Source organism: Dermacentor variabilis, chromosome 7 (genome assembly GCF_050947875.1).
Source record: "Dermacentor variabilis isolate Ectoservices chromosome 7, ASM5094787v1, whole genome shotgun sequence".
NCBI classification, from domain to species: Eukaryota; Metazoa; Arthropoda; class Arachnida; order Ixodida; family Ixodidae; genus Dermacentor; species Dermacentor variabilis.
In genome coordinates this window covers 109,592,359-109,603,019 of record NC_134574.1, presented here as the reverse complement: position 1 = coordinate 109,603,019, position 10,661 = coordinate 109,592,359, and the positions used below count along the sequence as shown (strand labels likewise).

Sequence of the window (10,661 nt, the reverse complement as noted above, 5' to 3'; positions counted from 1 at the left end):
TGGTAAATATTCTAGCTACGGCGTTCGCAAAGCTAAGGTCGCACGATGCGTCACTGTTCTATGCGCGCCGATTCAAACTCATGCCCGTAAGCTCGTAAATGCAAACTCTACGGTTCGCAAGTGCCTTACTTACCTTTCTATTAATGGCAAAACGTTTTCGAAGGCGCTCCTTCTGTCACACTAAGTGCCGCGTGTGTTTTTCGCCCATGTTTAAACGTGGATACACAATGAACACCGAGCAGTCTTTCGTGTGAACCTCAACGTGCACAATGAGGAGGATCATAGCAGGTCTTGTAATTTGTCTGCTAAGTGAGACCACGACACAAGGTAATGTAAACGATATTAAGTTGAGGGTGTCTTTTTAGGTAATTACCTAAACAACTGTCTTTTACAGAGTCACAACAGTTTGTTGCACGCATTTTTATATGATATTTCAATGTCTTTTGGGTACTATGGATTTTATGAATACTTAATGTTAATCGTGCATACTTCACGGTACTCGATTACTTACGCACTACGTATATAGCGCGTTTGGTTACGTCGGCTGTAGATATTAATATATTATGCGCTCTGACTTGCGGATAAAGTACAAACATTGCAGTCACTCTTTAGTTGCTAGATCTCCTCTTCTTTCTCGTGCTCTACCCGAGGGCTTTGTAATAAAAGCGTCGCTTGGTCCTCCGCCTAGCTAGTACGGCAGAGGTGCTTCTCGATTCCGCCGCATTATTCACGAGAGATTCGTTCATGTCTGCGACACGTATGGTCGTTACGTTCGAGACCGGCGAAGGCTCCGCAGGCTTATAATATAAAAACTGGAGACGTCAAAAAAAAAAAAAAATACGCGAAATTCTATCACGTGGTCTTAAGTTTTCATGTGTCTGACAACTAAATTACAAAATGAATCCTTGGTTTCTACGTGCCAAAAGGACGATCTCATTATGAAGGAAGCCCCAATAGGGATCTCCGGTTAGATTTAACCGCCTGCGGACTGTGGGGTTGTTTAACCGGCACCCAATGAACGGTACAGGTTTGTTTTTTGCCTTCCACCGCCATCGGAATGCGGCTTCCGCGGCTCGACTCGAACTCGCTACCTTGAGCTCACAGCGCAACGTCGTAGGCATGGGTTACCGCAACGGGTGTGCCCGACATCCCCTTGAGGCGGAAACTACGAGCTTAGTTGATGTGACCAAAGTTCGTCATTTCTCATAAGTGCCCATTGCACACCAAATGTGCGTAGTTTCTTTAGTAGCAACCACATGAAGCCAACAGCCGGTGAAACTGAAGAAAACAAATAATGCCGAAGGGAATTTTTTATTGAAGGGAATAATTAATTGTGAATGGGGGTAAAATTTGCGATATAGTACTACGTGACCCGTATTCATAATATGTTCTTATACTGGAATTCCAGCCAGTGTTGATACTGGACATTCTATTAAGCTAAGGAGACCGCCCAATGGCTGACAACTATTGAGAACGAAGAGTTTGTGAATTCGCCCACTCTGACTTTACTAAAGGGCAAGGGAAAGTAAATTAGTAGAGAAGACAACTTTTCTGCCGGTAGGAGGTTAACCAACAATTTCCGCATGGGCCATGGTGGTGAGAACAGATAGGGGTGTATGAGTTTACAGAAACGCACCTTAGAGTCTGGGAAACGCCTCCAGTGATTGAGAATTACGTTTGGGAAGGATGCAACAGAACAAAGTCGGCAAGAGAGGGAAGGGGAGTCGGAATGCTCACCCATCAGGGCGCCAAATGGAAAAGACTACTAACCGAGCTCCAGTGACGGAACTGTGTTGACCCGCTGTGGTTACTTAGCGGCTACGTTGTTGGGCTGCTAAGCACGAGGTCGCGGGATCGAATCCCGGCTACTGCGGCTGCATTTCGATGGAGACGAAATGCCGAAACATCCGAGTTATTAGTTTTAGGTGTGCGGCAAAAGAACCCCAGGTGCTCCAAATTATTCCGGAGTACACGACTGCAGGGCGCCTCGTAGTCAGATCGTGGTTTTGCCACGTAAAACCCCATAAGTTGATTTAAAAAAAAATCGTATTGAGGTTGCGGGTTCGGCTTCCGCCGGCGCCAGGTTGCCTTTGCTTCCATTTGTAGTGTGAGCACCCCTGATTTTTTTCGTGTAACAGCAGCAACCTGACCTCTTTCTTTTTCAGATATTGCGAAAAGGCGTTACCGCTCGAAGCTACTGAGTAAGAAGCCAAAAAACAAAACCATAAAATTTATTGTAGAGGCAATGAACCTTTTCGTAAAATGTGAAACAAAATACGACAAACAGCGACGTAAATTACTTGAAAAATAACAGAAGGACAAGACATTATTTACTTTAAAAAGCAAGCTATAACAAGAATGACTATTATTTAAAATTTGTTACGCAAAGAGAGTATGCAACGTTTTCTATAGCCTATACAACGACGCGCTCTTTTACATATTGGCGAGGCCCGCTCGTTCGTTGTTAGAAAATAAAGTCGTATTTGCTTGGGTGCTGCTCACGCTCTCGTCACGTTTGTGACTTTTTCTTAGCCACGTTATACACGTTATACAAGGATACTACCGATAACAAGGTCATTGTTCCTCTGCGTAGGCCTGTTTATATTATTCATAACGCATGCATATATCAAATGCACGATGCATGAAGCAAATTGACTAATCGCATGGACGCTAAACGTATAGGTTAGTGTGTACAATGGCTAAATTGTTTGTTTGGGAAGTTCTTTTATCATCGATAAACAGTTTCATAAATGTGCACTGCAACAATGAAACTGACAGTGTCGACATTATCTCTAACGACAGCTGAAGAAGGCACAAAGCTCAGCAATCATGTCAAGGAAAGCCAACGAATCGGAAGCATACTGTCACTAAATCGGGCCTCAGCTGAACGGTAGCTACACCTTCGCTATCATTTTTCACAATACAACCTATAATAAACGCATCCAACCGCAACAAATAGGACTTAGAAGCAATCTTTGCCTCTGGGTGCAGCACATGAAAACGAAAATTATAGGTATTGGCCTCTCTTGAATAGGCGTAAATTCTAAGATGAGGGAATTGATTAGAAAATTTAAAAATATCGAAGCTGCAAATATGTCTTTGTGCGTATTCGTCCTCTTTGCCAGTGGCCAGCTGCCTTCGTTTATGATATGCCAAACATCATAACTTGCCGGCATGTGCTCATACAGAAGCTTTTAGCACTAGAATTTCATTGTGAATACGAACCCGGGCCATTAAGTATCTCTATAAAATACGGTTGGAGGTGTTAAGCAGCTCGGCACGCATTGAAGCGTTGTTCATTTTTTGTTTTATGATTGTCTCCCGAGGGCATCATAAAAACAGAGTGCAGCAGACGATGTTTTTTCTCTCATCGGTATCTCTAATACCATTAATCTCTGTGTTAGGTTTTTTTTTTAAGTTATAGGGTTTTACGTAGCAAAATCACTTTCTGATTATGAGGCACGCCGTATAGTTGAGGACTCCGGAAATTTCGACCACCTGGGATTCTTTAACGTGCCCCTAAATCTAAGTGCACGGGCGTTTTCGCTTCCATCGAAATGCGGCCGCCATGGCCAGGATTCGATCCGGCGACCTCGTGCTCAGCAGCCCAACACCATAGCCAATGAGCAACCACGGCGGGTTGTGTTAGGGGTTTCACTCAAGACGCCAAAGTGAAGAGATGTCGGCTCATTTCCGTGTATACCTTTCTGCTGAATGTGGTAAATATTTATACAGTGTACGAATATCTATCAAATTAGACTTATGTATATTTCTAAGGTTACTTTAGGTGGGCATCACGCTGTTTCATCTAATGAAAGAAGGTAGCTTAATAACATTAATGAAGTTCTAAAACTGTACAGTTCTAGAAATATTAAGTACTTCTTTTTCTACCACAGGTCAATATAAATTTGACACAGATGTTGATAACTACGTTGATGAGTCGCTTGGGAGACTGAAGGAAATTATTGGAAGTGTGCCACCATATAATCCCGTGGTAATTCGCAATTTTACGAGGCCTTCGAGTGATGCAGACGATGCAGTCGTTGTGAACGTCATTTCTCTTGGGTCAATACAAGGACTGACTTCGCTCGAAAGAGCAAGAGGCTGCAAAGTCAGCGAGAAAAGTGAACGCTACAATGTGCGGTGTCCTGTAAAGTTTTATAATCTAGAGTGTGTGCTTCCGAGATTGAACAACATAAAATACGTCTTGAAAGTGGAAGCGACCGGAAGGGTCTCCTTTCGTCTTTACAAAGGTGCGTATGATATTCTGACATTTGCCTTTATATTTCTCACAACTCTTAGATGATTCGGCGTTTTGTACAAGCTTGGGTCGTGTTGTTAAATACAATAGGGCTTGCATGAAAGCCAATAACGATGTGTGGGTTTCTTTTGCCGTTAGCTTCATGTTGTGTGTTGGCTTCGTATGGTGCCTAAAATATCGAACACCCAATGCTCCACCAGGATTGCTATTTTTCTTCCGCTCAATCTTTTTGGTCGCGTGATGTGCAGATGAATAGATTTATCTAGTGGATAAGGTGGATATCTAAGAAGCATGTGCATTCTGCTGCTCTCGGCTTCAATTTCGCAAGAAACATGCGCCAATAGTCAGTTATTAAAATTGGTTGCACTTACATTCTTCGTAAATGATTGGCGACGTTAAAGACCAACCTCAGCGATGTTAGACTGCATAAAAATCCAAGGTTATGATATACAGATTATTTAATATAATCAAGGGTTCGACGAAAGTTCGTCTGGTCAGGCATGGGAATGAAGGGGGTCACGGTCACTGACCAAGTCTGATGAATAATGCGACGTTTCGGAACCGCGTACGAGTTCCTTGATCACTGACTTGGACAGGAAATTATCGTCACTTATATAGCCAGCACGTCACGTAACGAACGTGCGTAAATGGCAGACATAGTCCCTGGTTTCCGGCGCATCATAGCTGGCGTCGATTTAATGATTAGAGATTCTAGCAGCCGTCGGGATGACATGTTCTTTTCTTTGGCAACAGCAGTGGCATTGTCCCAGTCAATCTTGTGATTATGTTCCTGCGCATGCTCGGCAATGGCGTTCGTCGTGTGACTATTAGACAGTTTTAGTTACACGTACGTAGAGGCTTTGCGTACGTAGATCTTCTACGTGCCAGCAATGTGCATGCGTAGGACGTTGCGGGCGCGCGCGCGTCTCACGGATGTACGTGAGATTCAATTCTTTGCGTGCGTTTCTTGCGCACGTAGACAGCTTCGCGCGGGAGTTCCGCGAGATCACGAACAAGCGATAGCGGGCCGCGCGCGCGCAGACGGCTTGCATCGAAACACGGCGACAGGATTGAATTGGCTACCGCCGTGTTCACATTTCTCGACAGATGGAGCTACGGGGTCCCTCTTGGCGTGCGTCGCGTACGTGTAGCTAAAAGCGTTTCAGATGGCGTGCACGTAAGGTACGCAGGCTTTTCAAGTTTGCGTACGTGAAGCCTCTACGTACGTGTAACTAAAACTGTCTAGTATTTCTTACGTTACGTTTATGTTCCTTGAGGCGTCTGGAGAACTTCCCTGTTTCACCAATATATACTTTGTGGCAATCAGCGCATGGTATCTTATACACAACTCCTGGAAATGATTCAACAGGTAACCTGTCTTTCACATTCATTAGCTGGTTCCTGAGCTTGCTGGTCGGGATGTGGGCAATGCGCATATCGTATTTTGAAAATACACGCGACAGTGCCTCGCGGATTCCTTGAACAGAAGGGATGGTTGCACGTGAACAGATTGTCGTGTTGCTCTCTGAGCTTGGCTCTAATATCCGTTTTCTTGGTCCTGCATATGTAACGACTAGGATAGCCGTTGCGGGTTAGTTCACGGTGGATCGTCCGTAATTCCTTTTTCTGTGCATCGTCGCCTGAGCAGACACGTATGGCGAGTGTTACCAGGGACGACACTACGGACGTCTTGTGGCCGACAGAATGACAAGAATTAAACCTGAGGTAACGACCTGCGTGTGTAGGGATGGGGGCGCTCTCGCCTTCTCAGTATACAGGAAGCATAGACACAAAGGTCCTTACCTCGCTCGTTATTCGGTTTTCTAGGAGGGACGTACATCATTTCACAATTAGTTTGCGGTTGTGATTTTAGGTTTTCAGTATGTTAGCTGCTTGACAGGAATGTTTTACATAGCGGTATAGGCTAATGATTGTTTTACATTCCTTTGACTCCATGAAATGAAATATGTAGCCGTACTTTCGGAATACGGTATGTTTGCGACAGCCCTTACTGCCTTCTTTTCTAGAATAAGAGTTGAATTGAGGTTTCTGTTGTTCGCAGGAATCCTGCCTAAAAAACAGTAATGCAAATGCCATTAAATGAGCGCAAAGTAAGGCCGTTTTTACAGACATAGAGGCAGGAGGGGCCTAATTTTTCAATTAGTTCAGGATATAGAGAAATCTGAGAGAATATTTTGATGGTATCTGTCCATGGCGATATTCATTGAAATAATAGAAAGAACTTAACCAATTCAACCCGTTTAATTAAATGCTTTGAAAGGTAACATCAATATTGCTGCTGTCATTTTATTTTGTTATTTTGCGGTTTGAAAGCATGCTTTTTTTATCACTTTAGTTTTTGCCTATTCCTGCTGAGCCATGCTACTGACTCAGTTAACTACGCGTTTGCATATTAAGTAGGCCAAGAATATACCCGTTAAAAAAAATATGCTTGCGTCGTTCGCATAAAACGCAAGTTTGGGCGTATTAGAATGATAACTATACCATTGATACATTTAACTTTAATAATTTGATTTTAGCGTCATATTGAGCATGAATGAATAAACCACACAGATTAAAAACATTTTGGGGGTTTTACGTACCAAAACCACGATCTAATTATGAGGCACGCCGCAATGGGATACTCCGAAAATCTGGACCACCTGGGGTTCTTTAACGTGCCCTAATTCTAAGCACACGGAAGTTTTGCGCCCCCATCGAAATGTGGCAGCCGTGGCCAGGATTCGATCCCGCGACATCGTGCTTAGCAGCCCAACACCATAGCCACTAAGCAATCTCGGCAAGTCACACAGATTTGCATGAGAGAGTGCCCATATGTGATTTACGCCGATGGATAGCACTTCAGTGCTTAATCGTAGCCATATGAAGTCAACAGATAATGAAGCCAAGGAAAGCATATGAGAAGTTACTTGAAGCTTTTTAATTGTAGTGTACAAATGACAAATTAAACGGAAATTAAAGTGGACGTAAAAAAATTGGTCACCGTGGGAAACGTGTACGATGCGCTACCAATTGTCTTAAGGCGGCGACTGTTTGAAGGTTCATATTCTTGGATATTTATGTCTGGGGATATTCTTGGATATTTGTGTTTGTGGTTCGCCTACTCCCGCGGAACATGAACCCAGAAGGCTGGCATGCGGATCGTTCCGCCTGCGCGAAATACGTGATAAGAAGATCCTAGCCTGTTTCGTAGACGCGGCACAGTACCCGTCCAGGAAGGCCTTCGTTGCCACCACGGTCAATAAGCAAGGTCAAGACACAAACGCTCTCACAGCGAAGACCCACAAGTCCGAGATAGCAGAAGAGGTCGCCACCGCGCTCACGCTCACAGACCCGACCACCACCCACGTCTACAGCGATTCACGCTCGGCCGCCAAAGCCTTTCAGAAAGGAACCGTTGCAAGACAAGCACTACGTATAGTCAATACATCCGCACCGCTGCAGCATTACACCATCTGCTGGTTCCCGGCACACCTCGGAGAGATCGAGGACGCCCCTCCCAATCTCAATGAGATGGCTCACAGGAGCGCGCGAGACCTAACCCTCCGTGTCGCCCCCTATTGTGGACGTGACCATTCCAGCGAGAACCGGGACCATCCCTCCAAATACAAAGAAATCACAAAACACTTTTATCTAGACCGCAGAATATACAGCACACCTCACAATAAGCTCACCAGGCCTCAAGCTCTCACGTCCAGAATGTTTCAAACCAACACCTACCCCACGCAGAACCGGCTACATCACTACATGTCTGAGCTATACACAACATCATATTGCGAAAATTGCCTTAGCACACATCACTTGCTCTGACCGTGGGGTCGGATCCACGCAAACAAGAATGAAGACTCTGCCAGGCTGAAGAAGCATTAGGCAGCACGAACCTGGCGGAGCAGCTCTAGGCCGTCCAGCAAGCCCACGATGCGTCCAGGGAGTTAAAACTCCCGGTCCCAAAGTGGGAGTAGGCCCGCTCTATGGTAGCCCGCAGGACCTTTCAGTAAAGTTATTCCATCCGTCCATCCATGTCTGCGGAGCCCTGGCAAGTGTTAGCCAGCGCCGATCAGACCCGTCAACGTGCGTCTCGCTGTCTGAGAACTTGTGCAATTAAGAATATTGACGCGACAGCGTTAAGGAACTCGCGTCGCAGGAAAGCCGATTTCGTCGGCGTCGGCGGCGTTGGCCGTGAGTGAAAAATCTAGGAAGGCAATTCATAAATAAAAACAACTTGTAAGATGGGCTGGGTGGGAATCAAACCAGGGTCTCCGGAGTGTGAGACAGAGACGCTACCCCTCAGCCATGAGTTCGATGGTTCAAATCGGGACAAAAGCGGCTCTAGTGAATGCGGTGCTGTCTTAGAAACGTGCCGTAGAAAGTTATACTGTGGTGTATATCGGTAATTATGAGCATGTAAATTACAGAAGTCGCAGTTAAACGAGTAGCGTAGTTTCCGCTACATTTCTTCTGCGCTTGGCGCACACGCAGAGCCATCTTGTGGCAAACACAGAAGACCCCTACTCGCCACGTACGGCGCTGTCCCGACAGGTGGCGCGCCACTCGCCCGCTTCTCCCCTTCGTCTCGTTTGAACGCATTGGGGTCGTGCGGGGACCGGTGCGAGGATGCCCCAATACCGTTGCGTTTAATAAGTTTTCTCCCTCTCTCCCCTACCAACTTCCAGCGTGCGTCACTCTAACTCTCGTGTTTAGGCGACGCGTCTTCCCTTTCCGCTCACAGCGCGATTCCTAGGTGCAGCGTCCGATGCGGGACTCCTCTGACGTGATCGCTGTGCCGTAGCGCGTCTGGTGGGAAAGCGTCCCCTGCGATGTGTGCCGTGCTGCTGGCGAGGAGTCATGCGTCTGCGTGATGCTCCCAAGCGAGATAGAGGACGATCCCATCGAGGCATCAGCACCATGATCGCGTCCGCCTTCATGGCGCGTCACGGCCCAGCTGTCCGTGCCGATCACGACGTTTGGTTCGCGTAGATCGTTTCTCCCTCCGAGACACCGAGTTCTTTGGTTCGTTCCGCTTGCTCAGGCGCATGTTTCGTTGCCGCGCCGAACGCTGCGTTGCTCGGCGCTCACCGCATGATTGGTGAATGAGTGGGCGGTGCGAACGGGGTGCGATAACGCTATCGCATTCCACTCTTGAAGGCGAAGCTTAAGCGTCCTCCAATTTTTGTGAAGTCTCTTATGCAATTGACGGTGCCAGATCAAAAGGCCGTGCAATAGCTTCCATAGCTTCAGCTTGCGGAAGACGAGTATCTCGTTTATTTTCAAATATTTTGAGGCCATAACTCGGATTGTTGAATTTTCACTTCAAATGTATAGAAGTTACTTTCAATCTCGCTGGTGCACATTTTCTTTATCTCGTTCCTGCCTACTCCGCACCCCAAATTTGGTATGTGGAAGTCACTTCGAATTGGGAGATGCATTATATGCTTAAATTCTCTACAGCTCAAGCAGTCAGCTACACTTTATGTGAGAAAAACAAATGTTTACTTCTTCCTAAACGAAAAGCAAGAAACTTAATCTGTCCTTGCTTCCTTTGCACAGGTCCTGGGGATCTCCAACGATTATTGCTCATTATATCAAAGCTTGAATACTCGCTCGACCAAAAGCACTATACTAACGACGAAAATGCTATTGGATCGTTTCCAACCGTGCCTTCTGCTTACCTTCCCGATGGTGAAAATATTAAGGGACTCTACAGCGAAGCCTTGCGATACTTTTTGACACAAGGGCTTTTATTTAAAGCTATGACGGAAGCCTTCACTGAAAAATTATCTGTAATCAAGAACAAATTAAAGTGAGTAGCCAGCTGGTAATATTTTAGAGACATTTTTTTTTCTCAAAGCTTCCCGCAGAGATCATTATGGTGGTAACAACATGCATTCAAGTTAATGCAACTGAGGGGCGAGGCTTGTGCCGGCATGCCACTCCAAGTCCCATTCAAAAAAGGTGCAGTCGAATAAATTGTAGCTTCACCCGAAACGCGCCGAAGTGACATTGATAACTGCCGATCATTTAAAGCATAAGGCAAAATCCATAAACTGAAAGAGTGGTCATTCGGGCCATTTCGCGGCCGAGCAAGAGGTGCCAAAGCTCACAAAAAATCCAAATTCTTCTTATTTTTTGTTATCCTATAATAAAACGTTAGCACGTTGCAGTAGCGCTCCCAACGAAGCGTGACAAGCTGCGACTATGGCTATCGTCATATAGGTGGGAACGCGAAGCAGCCCATGCGCACCACCGCTCAATGGAAATGTACGTAGGCACACGGAGAAAAAAATGGTGGGTACCTTTCCTTCATGTAGGCTAAGGCTTGCTAAGTCGCGCGGTGGAGTATGGGCTGTCGTGCTGCCCTCCACTCCTGCTGCCTCCTGCC

General features: G+C 45.9%; 1 long non-coding RNA gene across 1 annotated transcript; it reads left to right on the top strand.

The window, feature by feature from the left end:
• The first annotated feature begins 225 nt into the window (after positions 1–225).
• Positions 226–10,249, top strand: LOC142587017 (uncharacterized). Its single transcript, XR_012829331.1, has 3 exons — positions 226–327; positions 3,897–4,253; positions 9,830–10,249. It is a non-coding gene; the product is annotated as an uncharacterized LOC142587017 (long non-coding RNA).
• Positions 10,250–10,661: the final 412 nt, after the last annotated feature.